Source organism: Bos grunniens, chromosome X (genome assembly GCF_055505025.1).
Source record: "Bos grunniens cultivar Pamir isolate PY7600 chromosome X, Bosgru_T2T1.0, whole genome shotgun sequence".
Lineage (NCBI taxonomy): Eukaryota > Metazoa > Chordata > Mammalia > Artiodactyla > Bovidae > Bos > Bos grunniens.
The window spans coordinates 36,060,396-36,078,556 of record NC_141194.1 but is presented as its reverse complement, the minus strand read 5'-3'; the positions used below and the strand labels follow the sequence as shown (position 1 = coordinate 36,078,556).

Sequence of the window (18,161 nt, the reverse complement as noted above, 5' to 3'; positions counted from 1 at the left end):
TCCAGTGGTCATGTATGGATGTGAGAGTTGGACCGTGAAGAAAGCTGAGTGCCGAAGAATTGATGCTTTTGAATTGTGGTGTTGGAGAAGACTCTTGACAGTCTCTTGGACTGCAAGGAGATCCAACCAGTCCATTCTAAAGGAAATCAGTCCTGGGTGTTCAATGGAAGGACTGATGCTAAAGCTGAAACTCCAATATTTTGGCCACTTTATGCGAACATTTGACTCATTGGAAAAGACTCTGATGGTGGGAAGGATTGGGGGCAAAAGGAGAACGGGACGACAGAGGATGAGATGGCTGGATGGCATTACCGACTTGATGGACATGAGTTTGAGTGAACTCCGGGAGTTGGTAATGGACAGGGAGGCCTGGTGTGCTACGATTCATGGGGTCGCAAAGAGTCGGAGACGACTGAGAGACTGAACTCAACTGAACACTTTTCAGTATTTCTAATTTCCTGCAATGTAGTTATGTATCTCTCATAAATTTAAGAGCGCAAAAAATACATTTGGGAAATACTGAGAAAATTTTAGAGGGCTTCCCTGGTGGCTCGGTAGTAAAGAATACACCTGCCAATGCAGGAGACATGGGTTCGATCCCCGGTCTGGAAAGATCCCACACGCCACAGAGCAACTAAGCCTGTGTGCCACAACTACCGAAGCCGGGGCACCCTACAGCCCATGCTCTGCAAAAAGAAAAGCCACTGCAATGAGAAGCCTGCACACCAGAACTAGAGAGCAGCCCCTGCTCGCTACAACTAGAGAAAAGCCTGCACAGCAATGAAGACCCAGCACAGCCAAAAATAAACAGAAATTAATTAAATTAAAAGAATTTTTAAAAAAGAAAAAAATTAGAGCATTAAATAACTGGATTTTACCCTAAATGACTAAATAACCTAACTTTTCTATTGTCTTTACATGTAAAATATTAAATTGAGAATGAAATGATAATGTTCCCATCAAAATATTGCCTTTCTCATTATATCTACTATTTTATCAAATATATATATATATGTAAAACCCTATATCATATACTGGACAAAGCTTTCTTGGAACATACAAAATTATAAAACAACAAGAAGTTAAAATGACTTGTTAGAGATTTTTTTCTTCATGTAGTTTCAGGACAACATAGAATATCTTGGGGTCAGAAATGCCAGTGTTGTAATTGTTAGACAATAACCCTGATATAATGCCTGAAGATCATTTCTAAGGAATTATACTTGAAATCTTGAGTCAACTTTTGGATTCACTTTAAGTTTAGCATCCCAAAGCCCATTGGCATAGGCAGTAAAAGTGATTTCTTTCAGAATTAAGATTGGTTTCAACCCTCTGTAGGTAGATCAATATTCCACCAAGTATTTCTGCAAATTCCTGGTATGGAGGGCATTTCTAATGGCCAGTCATGCTTCTGATTTCCTCCCTTCACTGTATTCTTATCTTCTGGCCCATGTCTCAGAATTGCTCCTTCATCTCCAACTTCCTTCTGTGCTTAATATGGTACACAGTGCTCTTTTCTTTGGCCTGAAGCAAGTGCGAATACAGACAATATGTTTAGGCAGAATTCTGCTGAAAAACCTATCTAACTACGAAATAGCAAGTTGTTCCAATTCAATGAGATCTATTTGTCTCTTAGCACCTTGTCAGAAGAGATTTTCCCCAAAGGGCTTCTTGACATTTTGCTGAGTCATCTCACTGTATTACACTGAACACAATGATGCTTCCCCATAGCTATTTCCCCAAAATCTAGTTACAGAGATATTCACCTCAACTGCAACAGCAACAACAAAATGCTATTGATACCTTTTCAGTGCCAAGAACTATGAAGACAGGAAGTCCTAAAAATAGGAGAAAGTTATCCGTTGCAGATAAAGTAAAGCAATTTTTTGAGGCCATCTAAAGGTGAAATGGGACAGCAATGATGCATTCATTCTGAGGTATGTTGGCACTGTGCTAGGCTCTCAGGATGTTGTTTTGGATGAAACAGCAAAAGCCCATGCACTTGCATAATTTATTCTCTAGGGAGACAAGTTATCCTATAAATAGGCAAGTTAACAGCTATGATGAGTGCTGTATAGAGTGTAAGTTTTTGTTAAAGCTATAAAACTTTAAAAAGTTTAAGTGCAGGGAACCTAATTTCAGTTGAAAACTCAAGGAAGGCCTCTGTGAGACGTAATCATGCACAGCATGTCTTCAAGGATGAGAAGAAGCTGGGCATGGGATGGACAAGGAGGAAGATGGACAAAGGGCCTGAGGTAAGAACTCTGGGTGGTTGAGGGAATGAAAGAAGGCCAGGTGTGAGAAGCACAGGGAGGACGTTAGCAGGATGATGCAGGGCAAGGAGTTTGTGGAGGAAGACAGAGGTCAGCTCCTGAAGGACGTGAGATAATATTTTTAGTATAATGGGAAATCCATGAAGCATTCTGGGGAGAAGGTGACATGATCCAGTTGACATCTTAAGGAAATCACTCGATAGTTTAGGAAGACTAGATCGAAGAACAGCAATGAATAACAGTTATTTTCATAAATCTAGAAACGTTTATGAAATTGGGGACAAATTACACATATTAGATATAAGAAAACGGACCTGTTAGGGAAGAGATGTCAGAAAATAGATACAACTTTTCTAATGAGAGAAGTGTCTATTAGGAGCATGAGAATTCTAGAATAAAATTCCTAGAAGACAATGCATATATGAACTTTTTTGAGTAAGTACAGGTATCAACTACCTGAAATACCTTTTTCCATGTGATCATCAAATGGAACATCTAAATCTAATAATCCCATGTATCACAGCTATGTAAGGTCACTCAGAGGGAAGTTCATGGGGGCAAGGCCCAAAACTGCAGGTCTAATCTACACCACCGTTGCCTTCACATATCTCCACACAGCTGATTGTGTGACTGCCATGGTGAAGAATATGGCTTCTAAATTTGAAACTATTAATATATCACCCAGAATACTTATTACTAAATGTGTACTAGTCACTGTATAAATTACATAAATCTTCTGTGCAAGGGCCACTGAGATGGTAGACAGACAATATGTGCTGCACTAGTGGCATATAAACACTGTCAGTACCAACCACTCGGTGAATATGATTAAATATATTATAGATTCAGTAGGCGCTTTTTAATCAAATTTACACATTTTAAGAAATAAATGAATAGGTTGTACAGATTATAATAAAGAGGAAGTGATAGAGAAGTGCTGTTTACTAAAATTCTTTTTATACATGATAGCAAGTGAAAGTGAAAGTCATTCAGTTGTGTCCGACTCTTTGCGACCCCATGGACTATACAGTCCACGGAATTCTCCAGTCCAGAATACTGGAGTAGGTAGCCATTCCCTTCTCCACGGGATCTTCCCAACCCAAGGATTGCACCCAGGTCTCCTGCATTGCAGGAAGATTACCAATTGAGCTATCAGGGAAGCCCACTAATCTTTGATCACAACCATATATATGAATTTTCTTCTAAAGTTACTCAGGCTTAACCAAAGCAACAAGCAAAATTTTAGCTGAAGATTACAGTCTCCCTCAGTTGTGGGATGGATTAATATGGCTAACAGCAGACTATGATCATTTAAGGCCTCTTTATGTTGGGGATAATTAAACCATACTAAGAATAATCAGATTAATTACACTAGGAAACTGGGATGCATGCCTTATGAATGAGGACAATAAAAAATTTCCTTTAAAGATAAGAGTTGGTAAAGAAGAGACTAAATCAGATGACCTTGGCATACAATGGGCCAAAGCTGATGGAAATTTTTGACTTAAATTGTTATGTATGATCTTACTAGTACAACTCACTATATTACTTGTATTCTGCCTGTTTTTCAATATCATTGTTTCTGGTATTACCAAATGTGTGACCAAACCAATGATAAAAATAATAACTAGGTGGCTTGAAGAGGTTGATCAGGTATACAGTCCTATTTGAGATCAATGATTGCAATAGTTTAACTCTGAATGTGGGAAGAAGCAACAAGGAGGAATCATTTTCTAGACCATGAAAGACTAGTAAGATAGGTGGTCCAGAGACTTTTCGCTACTGTTAAGGTGACTCAGACTATAAAGAATCTGCTTGCAATGCAGAAGACGTGCATTGATCCCTGGGTTGGGATGATCCCCTGAAGAAGGGAATGGCTTCTTGCATGGAGAATTCCATGGACAGAGGAGTCTGGTGGGCTATAGTTCATGAGGTCACAAAGAGTCAGTCACCACTGAGTGACTAACACTTTCACTTTTTTTCCCAGTACAGGACTAGCCCATTGAATGATCTATCAACAAAATCATCACTTCACCTGGGAATAAGCATTCCTAGCACCATGGGACAAAATGGTCATGAAATGCCTGCCAAACCATGGTCAAATTTATGATCATGAAAGGGACCTTCCAACCAAAAATCGTCACTTGCCATGTAGTTCTATAAGGATTAGGTCATTATCTACTGTACTTGATGACCTTCAACACATTCTGAAAAGAGTTCAGGGTAGAGATCAGGAAGGAGGAATTCTGCTGCTCACTCCGGGTTGAGTGCTGCACAATTGTTCTAGTCCTACTGGAGGACAAATCTCAATGAGAAATGGATGTTGTGTTTTTGATTGAGGTAACATGTATCAATGATTAAAGAAACCTGAATAAGGAGAACACAGATTCTAAGTCAGTCATAGGAGACTTAATTTTGTTTACCTTCTCTATGCTTGAAACAGGTTCTAATAACATGCTGTGGATCTGTTATAAGGCATTAATAAAAAGACACTGCAAACATCAGTCAGCTGTCTCTTGAATACGATCAAAACACTTTTTGTAATAACTTATTATAGAAAAGTCCTTAAATATTAGCAGCATATTTATCACAGTTTCTTTACATTAAAGTGGCAATAAAATAGCTACTTAACATTGAAAAAGATCAACTGAAATGAGAATTTTATTTTTTTCATGCCAGACTGAAACACCGAATTTTCATCTTTTAAAAATTCTACTTACAAGTATTAATACAGATGGGAAGAAAATATTTCAATTTTCTAAGACATCCAGTTGTTAGAACACAATAGAGCTCTGTGAGAATATAAGTCAGTTAGAGAAACATTAAATTGGATTTTGCAGGATAATTCAGCTGGTCCATTCAGCTGGGAATATTCAATGAAACAGGCTGTACTAGCATCAGATAATTTGGTATTTCCAAACAGATTCACTCGTGTCACTTTCCAGGTTGAAAGCAGTGCTGCAAGTGTGGAATGAGGCCAAAATAAGGGCTCTGCTTAGTAACCAGAAATAGGATGATGTTATAACATCACTATTCCGACAGTCTCCCAGTCCCAATATGCCAGGATAGATGCTAAACATTAAAAAAAAAAAGTGTAAACATTCTGCAACATACCAAGTGTTCAGGAATGGATGGAATAGCACAAATTCTATTTCACACAGTGCTACAGAATTAGACATTGGAGAACACTTTGTTATGTCCCATAAAATGAACAAGAGCCTAGTCGATGACCCACAGTTCCAGTGTTTATTTAGCACATGATGCTCATCCACAAGCACGAAGCAATGCTTACACAATTTCCTGAGCAGCAACCCTCCTAATGGCATAAACTGGCATCAGCCCAAATGACCTTCCATTGGAGAAGTGCCTAATTTACTCAGTGGAGGAAGATGCACAGGGATATTACACAACAGAAGAATGAAAGTACAGCAGCTGCATTACTGCAAATATGCATACTCAGTTGTTTCAGTCATGTCCGACTGTTTGCACCTCATGGACAGTAGCCTGCCAGGCTCCTCTGTCCATGGGATTTCCCAGGCAAGAATACTGGAGTGGTTTGCCATTTCCCCCTCCAGGGGATCTTCCCCACTTAGGGATCAAAACTGCGGCTCCTGCATTGGCAGCAGATTCTTTACCATTTGAGCCAACTGGGAAGCCCACGGCAGCTGCATGCATCAGTATTAAGTTTAAAAAAGCTTCACAGAAAAAGACAGGCTCTTTTTATATACATATACTATATATATATATATAGTATACATATACTACTAAATGAGCTACAATTGTAACACTGTTCATGTTTACAACATGTAAGGTGAAAGCAAGAGAATAAGTATATGGATTTGGACTGCATGTATTTCCAGACTGAAGAGAGAAAGGGGAGGTCGGGAGGAGTGTATAGGGAACTCTGAGCTCTAAATTTGGTGCCATGTACATGACCACTCATTTAATTGTCAAAAAGCAGAGACATTGCTTTGTTGACAAAGGTCCATATAGTCAAAGCTATGGTTTTTCCAGTACTCATGTATGGATGTGAAAGTTGGGACTATAAAGAAGGCTGATATAAATCACAGCAGGATCCTCTAAGGCCCACCTCCCAGAGCAATGGAAATAAAAGCAAAAATAAACAAATGGGACCTAATTAAAATTAAAACCTTCTGCACAACAAAGGAAACTATAAGCAAGGTGAAAAGACAGCCTTCAGAATGGGAGAAAATAATAGCAAAAGAAGCAACTGACAAACAACTAATCTCAAAAATATACAAGCAACACCTGCAGCTCAATTCCAGAAAAATAAATGACCCAATCAAAAAATGGGCCAAAGAACTAAATAGACATTTCTCCAAAGAAGACATACAGATGGCTAACAAACACATGAAAAGATGCTCAACATCACTCATTATCAAAGAAATGCAAATCAAAACCACAATGAGGTACCATTTCATGCAAGTCAGAATGGCTGCTATCCAAAAGTCTACAAGCAATAAATGCTGGAGAGGGTGTGGAGAAAAGGGAATTCTCTTACACTGTTAGTGGGAATGCAAACTAGTACAGCCACTATGGAGAATAGTGTGGAGATTCCTTAAAAAATCGGAAATAGAACTGCCATATGACCCAGCAATCCCACTGCTGGGCACACACACCGAGGAAACCAGAATTGAAAGAGACACGTATACCCCAATGTTCATCGCAGCACTGTTTAGAATAGCCAGGACATGGAAGCAACCTAGTTGTCCATCAGCAGATGAATGGATAAGAAAGCTGTGGTACATATACACAATGGAGTATTACTCAGCCATTAAAAAGAATACATTTGAATCAGTTCTAATGAGGTGGATGAAACTGGAACCTATTATACAGAGTGAAGTAAGCCAGAAAGAAAAACACCAATACAATATAATAACACATATATATGGAATTTAGAAAGATGGTAACGATAACCTTGTATGCGAGACAGCAAAAGAGACACAAATGTATAGAATAGTCTTTTGGACTCTGTGGGAGAAGGCGAGGGTGGGATGATTTGGGAGAATGGCACTGAAACATGTATATTATCATATGTGAAACGAATCGCCAGTCCAGGTTCCATACATGATACAGGACGCTTGGGGCTGGTGTACTGGGATGACCCAGAGGGATGGGATGGGGATCGGAGGTGGGACAGGGTTCAGGATGGGGAACACATGCATACCTGTGGCAGATTCATGTCAATGTATGGCAAAACCAAAACAATATTGTGAAGTAATTAGCCTCTAATTAAAATAAATAAATTTATATTAAAAAAAAAAAGGCTGAGAGCCAAAGAACTGATGCTTTTGAACTGTGTTGTTGGAGAAGACTCTTGAGAGTCTCTTGGAGAGCAAGGAAATCAAACCAGTCAATCCTAACGAAAATCAACCCTGAATATTCACTGGAGGACTGTTGTTGAAGCTCCAAAACTTTGGACACCTAACTCGAAGAACTGACTCATTGGAAAAGACCCTGATGCTAGGAAAGACAGGGCAGGAGAAGAAGGGGAAGATAGCGGATAAGACCATTGGATGGCATCACCAATTCAGTGGACATGAATTTGAGCAAACTCTGGGAGATAGTAGAGGACAGGGGCCTGGTGTGCTCCAGTCCATGGGGTTGCAAAGAGTTGGAAATGAGAGCGACTGAACAAGAACAACAGATATATGCCTTTTATAACTGTGCTGTTTTTCATTATATAAAATGTGATTGTGAAACAAATTTATTTTAGGGCCAGCAGTTTGCTTAGATGTGAACTGTCTGAGGTGGACTTGCTTCTCTAGACTGAAGGACATCATTTGAAAGGACTTTGGACGCACCACTCTGTAAGGGCCTACCTCAACAAAATAGATTTTGACATGTATCTGTTTTTATACATAGTTGTATTGGATCTGCTAATATTTGTTGAGGACTTTTTCATGTATGTTCATGAGAGATGTTGGTCTGCTGTTTTCTTATAATGTCCCTGTCTGCTTTTGGCATTAGGATACTGCTGGCCTCTTAGCATGAGTTAGGAAGTATTCCTTCAGCTTATATCTTCTGGAAGAGACTGAAAAAGCATTAATACAATCTGTTGTTAAATAACATGGTAGAATTCATCAGTGAATCCATTTGAACCAGGGTCATTCTATCTTGAAAGTTGATTAATTATTGATTTATCTTCCTTAATAAAATACTGGCCTATTTAAATTGACTGATTATTTTTAATTGGAAAATAAACTCAAGATACTAAAGAGTCAACTGGATTTAGAGTCCATGTCAATTTCTTTCAGATGATGGTAAGTGTTAACATAGTTCCTCCCACATGTACTTTGATAATGTTTTCTCTAACTTTTACAGAATCACACCAAGGTACGTTAACTTAGTTTTTATATTAGCTACTCTCTTAACCTGTTTGCTTTAACTATTGCTTTAATTATTCAACTATTAGGACATGTCAAGTAGTGTGAAGAATATCCTAAGATACACAGCTTGTTGTTTGTTTTGTTGTTCAGTCTCTAAGTCGTGTTCGACTTTTTGCAACCCCAAGAACTCCGGGCTTCCCTGTTTTTCACCATCTCCCCGAGTTCGCTCAAACTCATGTCCATTGAGTCGGTGATGCCATCCAACCATCTCATCCTCTGTCATACCCTCCTTTTCCTGCTTTCAATCTTTCCTAGCATCAGGGTCTTTTCTAATGAGTCAGCTCTTCATGTTAGGTGACCAAAGTACTGGAGCTTCAGCTTCAGCATCAGTCCTTCCAATGAACATTCAGGGTTGATTTCCTTTAGGATTGACTGGTTTGATCTCCTTGCTGTCCAAGTAACACTCAAGACTCTTCTCTAGCACCACAATTTTAAAGCATCAATTCTTTAGCACTCAGCTTTCTTTATGGTCCAACTCCCATATCCGTACATGACTACTGGAAAGACCACAGCTTTAACTATACGGACCTATACAACAGAGCACCCCACCAACCCTGCGTCTTAAGTGTGCCCTTTACATATGCTGGCTCCCTGTATACAGACAGTGGAGAGCACTTGTACATTAGGTGAACTGGTTTGTTCATCCTTGTCCAACAGTGAGATAAACTATACCCATGGAAGGAATGTCATAGATGAGGGAATCGCCTGGGATTCCTTGGGGTCATTTGAAGAAATGGGAGAGGAAACCACATTCATAGTGCACTTCAAGACCACTACATATATTTTGAAACATCTTGCTCTCTCTTGACTACATAAGCCTAAGTTTCTTATTGTAGTCCATCCAAAGTAAAAGGCTTCTTTTTTTTCTTTAAAACAAGATTACTTTTCTGACAAGCAAATGTCCAAGAGAGATGACATTTTTAAAGTGACCAGAACAAAAATAAAGTTTAAAAATACCCGCATGACAGATGTCTTCACTCACCTCTAGTTAATATACTATCCTTATATTATATGTGTTTGTTTAGTATTCATACCATTCAGGTATGACCTAAATCAAATCCCTTATGACTATACAGTGGAAGTGAGAAATAGATTTAAGGGACTAGATCTGACAGACAGAGTGCCTGATGAACTATGGATGGAGGTTCGTGATATTGTACAGGAGACAGTAATCAAGACCATCCCCCAGAAAAAGAAATGCAAAAAAGCAAAATGGCTGTCTGAGGGGGACTTACAAATAGCTATGAAAAGAAGGGAGGCGAAAAGCAAAGGGGAAAAGGAAAGATATACCCATTTGAATGCAGAGTTCCAAAGAATAGCAAGGAGAGATAAGAAAGACTTCAATCAATGCAAAGAAATAGAGGAAAACAATAGAATGGGAAAGACTAGAGATCTCTTCAAGAAAATTAGAGATACCAAGGGAACATTTCATGCAAAGATGGGCTCAATAAAGGACAGAAATGGTAGGGACCTAACAGAAGCAGAAGATATTAAGAAGAGGTGGCAAGAATACACAGAAGAACTGTACAAAAAAGATCTTCACGACCAAGATAATCACGATGGTGTGATCACTCACCTAGAGCCAGACATTCTGGAATGTGAAGTCAAGTGGGCCTTAGGAAGCATCACTATGAACAAAGCTAGTGAAGGTGATGGAATTCCAGCTGAGCTATTTCAAATCTTGGAAGATAATACTGTGAAAGTGCCGCATTCAATATGTCAGCAAATTTGGAAAAGTCAGCAGTGGCCACAGGACTGGAAAAGTTCAGTTTTCATTCCAATCCCAAAGAAAGGCAATGGAAAGAATGCTCAAACTACTGCACAACTGTACTCATCTCACACGGTAGTAAAGTAATGCTCAAAATTTTCCAAGCCAGGCTTCAGCAATATGTGAACCGTGAACTTCCAGATGTTCAAGCTGGTTTTAGAAAAGGCAGAGGAACCAGAGGTCAAATTGCCAACATCCGCTGGATCATCAAAAAACAAGAGAGTTCCAGAAAAACATCTATTTCTGCTTTATTGACTATGCCAAAGCCTTTGACTCTGTGGATCACAATAAACTATGGAAAATTCTGAAAGAGATGGGAATACCAGACCACCTGACCTGCCTCTTGAGAAACCTGTATGCAGCTCAGGAAGCAACAGTTAGAACTGGACATGGAACAACAGACTGGTTCTAAATAGGAAAAGGAGTACTTCAAGGCTGTATATTGTCACCCTGCTTATTTAACTTATATGCAGAGTACATCATGAGAAATGCTGGGCTGGAAGAAGCACAAGCTAGAATCAAGATTGCTGGGAGAAATATCACTAACCTCAGATATGCAGATGATACCATCGTTATGGCAGAAAGTGAAGAGGAACTAAAGACCCTCTTGATGAAGGTGAAAAGAGGAGAGTGAAAAAGTTGGCTTAAAGCTCAACATTCAGAAAACTAAGGTCATGGCATCCAGTCCCATCACTTCATGGCAAATAGATGGGGTAATAGTGGAAACAGTGGCTGACTTTATTTTTCTGGGCAGATGGTGATTTCAGCCATGAAATTAAAAGACGCCTATGCCTTGGAAGGAAAGCTATGACCAATCTAGACAGCATATTTAAAAGCAGAGACGTTACTTTGCCAACAAAGGTCTGTCTAGTCAAGGCTATGGTTTCTCCAGTGGTTATGTATGGATGTGAGAGTTGGACCATAAAGAAGGCTGAGTGCTGAAGAATTGATGCTTTTGAACTGTGGTGTTGGAGAAGACTCTTGACAGTCCCTTGGACTGCAAGGAGATCCAACCAGTCCATCCTAAAGGAGACAGTCCTGGGTGTTCATTGGAAGGACTAATGTTGAAGCTGAAACTCCAATACTTTGGCCACCTTATGAGAATAGCTGACTCATTTGAAAAGACCCTGATGCTGGGAAAGATTGAGGGCAGGAGGAGAAGGGGATGACAGAGGATAAGATGGTTGGATGGCATCACCGACTCAAAGGAAATGAGTTTGGGTGGACTCCAGGAGTTGATGAGGGAGAGGGAGGCCTGGTGTGCTGCAGTTCATAGGGTCACAAAGACTCGGACACGACTGAGAGACTGAACTGAACTGAACTGAACTGATACAGAATGTAAGCCTGGTATGCATCTTTTTTTTTTTTTTTTTTGTTAAAGATAGCAGAGACTGAAAGGTTTAGTCTCAAGTTGGAGAGAAAGGAATTCCTAATCATAGGGGAAGAAAAAGGTTGAATGAGTTGTATGTCTGTTTTCGGAAAACGTGAGTTACTGCTTTCTTATTCCGAAAACACTTTTTAAGTGGCATATAGGAGACTATATATGAGAGAAACAAACAAAATGCAAGAGAAAAAGAATTTTTAAAATAAGAAAAAGTAATTTTGTCTACTTTATTTTTAAATGCCTTTTTTTCTGTTCTTTTACTTTCCCTCTCCTTTCCTCCCTCCTTCTCTATTTCACAGAGGGGCTTATGAGTAAATATTGAATAAATGAAAGTAGGAAAGATAACAAACTTAAAGGAGGAGGAAATGGCAACCCACTCCAGTGTTTTTGCCTGGAGAATCCCAGGGACGCGGGAGCCTGGTGGGCTGCTGTCTATGCGGTCGCACAGGGTCGGACACGACTGAAGCGACTTAGCAGCAGTAGCCACAAACTTAAAATATATCATAAATGAATGTGGGATTAGGAAGCATGGAATAACTTAAAATATTTTATAAAGTATTTTAAAGGAAATGTTTTACCTCTTTATTTGCTATTACAATATTTTAAATTGAACTCAGAAACTTGAGCAGTAAATGAAAACCAAACTTGGTTTTTCTGTATGTGCATTTTGCTTCTTTCTCTTAAAAATGAAGCCTGTGGCATTAAAAAAAAGAATTCCAGGATACTCACTAGTATTAATTAATCAATTCAGTTTATGGAAGACAATGTGGCCCCCTAGGAGCCACATTCAAAATCTTAAAACATATGGCCAAATCAGTGTTCCAAGACTGAAACAAAAGTGACAGTGAATTGGTAAAAACATTCAAACCATTAAAAAATTTATTTCAGTAGGTATTGAGGAGAAGATTATATTGAGGGAAATATACTTATCTGAATGTGTTCATGATTCACTTCATTTTCGTTTCTTTTCTAAAATTTGTGACATCATGTCAAAAAAAGATACTGAGTTATAAGAAATTCTAGCTTTTTTTTTTTAACTCCAAGCAATAGCTTTAAAAAAATGACTCTGCTCTTCAACACTCTGCTTCTATGCCAGCCACGAAAAACTGCTCCCTATAAGGGCTATTGCCTTGTCTTTAACTGTCAACTCTAGCAATCAATAAGGTTTATTCCTCTTTTATTTTTCACATGACCTACCAAGTTGTCATATAAATCAAGCCTTTATAAATTTAATCTATAACCAACTTTGCTTTTCACCTTAATACGAAAAACAGGAGTTGCCAGCAGCCACTGAGTCCACTGGAACAGCTCTTTTGCAAGACAGAACTGCTGATGCCTGAGGACTATCTCTAGTTAGAATGCCATGGCTGAGTAATATTTCATTGTGTACTCAGCCATTAAAAAGAACACATTTGAATCAGTTCTAATGAGGTGGATGAAACTGGATCCTATTATACAGAGTGAAGTAAGCCAGAAAGTAAAACACCAATACAGTTACTAAATTCTAATATGGAATTTAGAAATATGGTAACAATAACCCTATATGCAAGACAGCAAAAGAGACACAGATATATGAAGTCTTTTGGACTCTGTGGGAAAAGGTGAGGGTGGTATGATCTGAGAGAATAGCATTGAACCATGTATATTATCATATGTGAAACAGATTGCCAGTCCAGGTTGGATGCATGAGACAGGGTGCTCAGGGCTGGTGCACTGGGATGACCCAGAGGGATGGGATGGGGAGGGAGGTGGGAGGGGGGTTCAGGATGAGGAATACATGGACATCCATGGCTGATTCACGTCAATGTATGGCAAAAACCACTACAATATTGTAAAGTAATTAGCCTCCAATTAAAAAAAAATGCCATGGATTCCCATCAGTCTTGTCTAGTTTTCATAGATTTTCTTAAATAAATGCTTTTCACTTTGTTGGATGCCCACCAACGAATCTTTACCCATCAAAGACTTTGAATGAAAATTTCACCAGCTCAAGAGATGCATCTCCAGGAATAAGATTTCCCCAAACTCCTCACACTACCATTGTGGAAGTACAATTTCCCTCAGAATCTTAAAGGTGGGTGGGTATTTGAGTTGTTCTTGGAAAGACATTATGTTTTATCTTCATCCACCTGTTAGCACATCGTAAGCATGAGATGCAAGGAAAATCAAAGATCTTGGAAGTACAAGCATAAAAAAACAGGGTGCTTGAGAAGAACTGAGTCTAGAATACACTGATGACAGCTAAAACAACAAAGCTCTCTCGCCATAGTAATAGCGACCTAGATCTGTGTCAAATAGAACTTGCTAATAAGTTGACATGAAATAAACACCTTTGTACTGGTCACCCCAGGTGGCAGTAGTGGTAAAGAACCTGTATGCCAATGCAGGAGAAACAAGAGGTGCGGGTTCAATTCCTGCGTCAGGAAAATCCTCTAGAGGAGCACATGGGAACCCACTCCAGTACTCTTGCCTGGAGACTCCCCATGTACAGAGCAGCCTGGCGGGCTACAGTCCACAGAGTCCCACAGGGTCAGACACGACTGAGGCAATGTAGCCCACACGCACACTTGTCAGCAGGTAATGTGTTGAAAAATAGGGTACAAAATGGTGAATTTTTATTCTCTTACCAGCTGCTGTGGTATGGTTACTTTTAGTAGAAGTTGAGCCTGGAGAGACCTGAGAAGATTCTGCAGATCAGTGCTTCTCAAACTTGACCTTGTACATGAATCACTAGGGATCCAATTAAAGTACAGATGCTGATACAGTTGGTCTGAGGTTTGGCTTGGAACCTGCATTTCTAGCAAACTACCAAATGATACCAATATTTCTGGTGTCTAGGGACCTTACTTTGAGTAGCAAGGATTTAGAGCCCTATGGATGGAATCCACTGAATGAGCAGATGGAGAGAGGAGGAAAGGATGGGACTGACAAAGAGTGAAGAGAGGATAAACGTAGATTCTGATGAGACAAGCCAGACATAAAGACTTTTCTCTTTATTATGTAGAACCCCTTCCTCATGACTTCGCAAAAGTCATTAAGATTAGTAATGAACTATATAATTCAAAATTACATAGTTCTAGGAAAGAATAATCTTTTCAACAAAAGATGCAGGGAAAACTGAATATTCACATGCAACACAATGGAGCTGGATCAATGGAGCTGGATCAATAAGCTACATCACATAAAAAATTAACTGAAAATGATCCTAACACCTAAATGCAAATACCAAATCTGTAAGAATCAGAAGAAAACATAGGGGGAAGTTACATGACAATCATGGCAATAATTTCTTAAATACAATACCAAAAGCTCTAGGAACAAATGGAAAAGTCGATAAATTGTAGTTCATCAAAATTAAAAGCCTTTGCACATCAAAGGACAGTATCCAAAGAGTGAAAAGGCAACCTACTGAATGCAATAAATATTTCCAAATCATATATCTAATAAGCTACTAATATCGAGAACATATACAGAACACCTAAACTCAACAATAACAAATATACCCAAGTTAAAAATGGGAAAAGAACTTGAATAGTCATTTCACCAAAGAAACACAAACGGCCCATAAGAACATTAAAAAAAATGCTCAACGTCACTAATCATAACAGATATAGATGAAACTACCAGGTACCACATCTCATCCATTAGGATGGTTAGGATACAGAAACAGAATAGGGACTTCCTCTGTTGTCCAGTGGTTAAGACTCACCCTTCCAATGCAGGGGGTGGGGGTTTGAGCCCTAGCCCAGGAACTAAGATCCCATATGCCTTGGGGTGTGGTCAAAAATTAAAATAATAAGTGTAGGTGAGGATATGGAGAAATAGGATCATTGTACATTGCTGGTGTGAGAGAAAAAATGATGTAGTTGCTGCAGAAAACATATCAATCATAAATCTTCAAAATATTAAAAATGGAATTATCATATGATGGAACGATTACACTCTAGCTATATACCCCAAATAGGTAAAATCAAGAATTTTATCAGATATTTCTAATCCACTGTTCAAATAAGCAAGATTCTCAAGAGCTAAAAGGTAGAAACAACCCAAATGTACACTGACAGGTGAAAGGTTTAACAAATGTGACATAAATGTATCACACGTGCAATGGGATATTTTTCAACCTTAAAAAGAAATTCAGTTCTGATATGTGATACAAGTTGAATATGCCTTGCAAACTATGCCAAGTGGAATAAGCAAAAACATTTTTACAAATCCATTTATTTGAGATACTGGTGGGGGAAATATCTACAGGAGCAAGGGATCGGGGCAGAGTAGGCATGAGCCTTTCCAGCCAGGAGCCAGAGCTGGACCCTGATGTCACCGGGATGCTGACTAAAGACCGTTCCTGCTGAGTGCAGCTTCCAAGAAACAGGGAAGGATGGTGGAGAGGGGGTGATCACGTAAGTAGGGCAGCACCATAGCAGAGCTCAGTGCGGGACCAGTGACCAAGGTCTATGGTGGGATCAGCATCACTGCAGCTGCCCACAACCCCATTCCCAGCCCGCCATCCGGCAGACTCACCTTCAGAGTGTGGGGGGAAGCATGCAGAGCCCTCAGGAAGGGAGACTACTACAAGCAACTATACACAATAAAATGGACAATCTAGAAGAAATTCTTAGAAAGGTATAATCTCCCAAGAAAGAACCATGAAGAAATAGAAAATATTAACAGACCAATCACAAGCACTGGAATTGACACTGTGATTTAAAAATTGTTGACAAACAAAAGTCCAGGGCCAGATGTCTACACTGGTTAATTCTATCAATCATTTAGAGAAGAGTTAACACCTATCCTTCTAAAACTATTTCTAAAAATTGCAGAGGAAGAAACATGCCCAAATTCATTCTCTGAGGCCACTATTACTCTGATACCAGAAGCAGACAAAGATAGCACACAAATACACAAAAACATTACAGACCAATGTGACGGATAAACATAGATGAAAAATCCTCAACAAAATGTTTGTAATCCAAATCCAAAAATGGTTTAAAAGGATCATATATCATAATCAAGTGGGATTAATCCCAGAGATACAAAATTTTTTCAGTATCCATAAATCAATCAGTGTGATACACCACATCAACAAACTGAAGAATAAACCATATGATTACCATAACAGATGCACAAAAAGCAAAATTCAACACCCGTGTATGATAAAAAAAAAAAAAAAAACTCTCTAGAAAGTGGGCAGAGATGGAACTTACCTCAGTGTAATATAGGCCATATATGACTAATCCACAGCAAAAAAAAAAAAAAAAAAATGATCAGGATAGTAATGAATTTACATTTTTCTTAGTTATTGAAATGCATATTTCATATGATATGATACATTAAGCATCCAATGGTCAGTCCACAATGACTGTTTCCATGCTTCTACCTCTGTTTTCCTGTGAGTTTTACAGTTTTAGCTCCTACACTTAGGTCCTTGAATCGTTTTGAATAAATTTTCATATGATGTGAGGTATCGGTTCAGCTTCATTCTTTGGCAATGTTAGTATCCAGTTTTCTGAGCACTGTTTGTTGAAGACTGTTTCCCCCACAACAATCTAGCTTTTCTTTGTTTTATCCTGCACTGCTTGGCATGTGGGATCTTAGTTCCCTCACCAGGGATCAAAACCTTGCCCTCTGCACTGTAAGCTCTGAGTCTTAATCACTGGACTGCCAAGAAGTCCCAAAACAATGTAGAATTTCCAGATGTTCAAGTTGATTTAGAAAACTCAGAGGAACCAGAGATCAAATTGCCATCATTCGTTGGAACACAGAAAAAGCAAGAGAATTTAAGAAAAACATCTATTTCTGCTTCATTGACTATGCTAAAGCTTTTGACGGTGTGGATCACAGCAAACTGTGGAAAATTCTTAAAGAGATGGGAATACCAGAACACCTGACCTGCCTCTTGAGAAATCTGTATACAGGTCAAAGGGCAAGCCCCAGCAAGATGGTAGGAGGGGCAAATTTGCATTTAGAATCAAACCCCATTCCCACCAGCAATGCTCAGAGGGCTCAAACAAACCTTGTGTGCACCAGGACACAGGGATCCCACAGAGACTGAGACAGAATTGTCTTTCAGTGTCTCCTGTGGAGGTAGAGGTCACCAGTGGACTGCCACAGGGACAGGGGCTCTGGGTGCAGCAGACGTGGGTATGGCACAACCCTCTTGGAGGAGGTTGCCATTAACCACACCATATAGCTGCCAGAACTTACATAGGACTGGGAATAGATACTTGAAGGGCACAAACAGAACCTTGTGTGCACCAGGACCCAGGAAAAAGGAGTAGTGACCCCACAAGAGACTGACCCAGACTTGCCCAGGAGTCTCCAGT

General features: G+C 39.3%; 1 long non-coding RNA gene across 7 annotated transcripts in view; it reads right to left on the bottom strand.

The window, feature by feature from the left end:
• Nucleotides 1-18,161, bottom strand: part of LOC147340119 (uncharacterized) — a 571,221-nt gene that overhangs the window by 45,187 nt on the left and 507,873 nt on the right. The gene's annotated exons all lie outside the window — the stretch shown is intronic.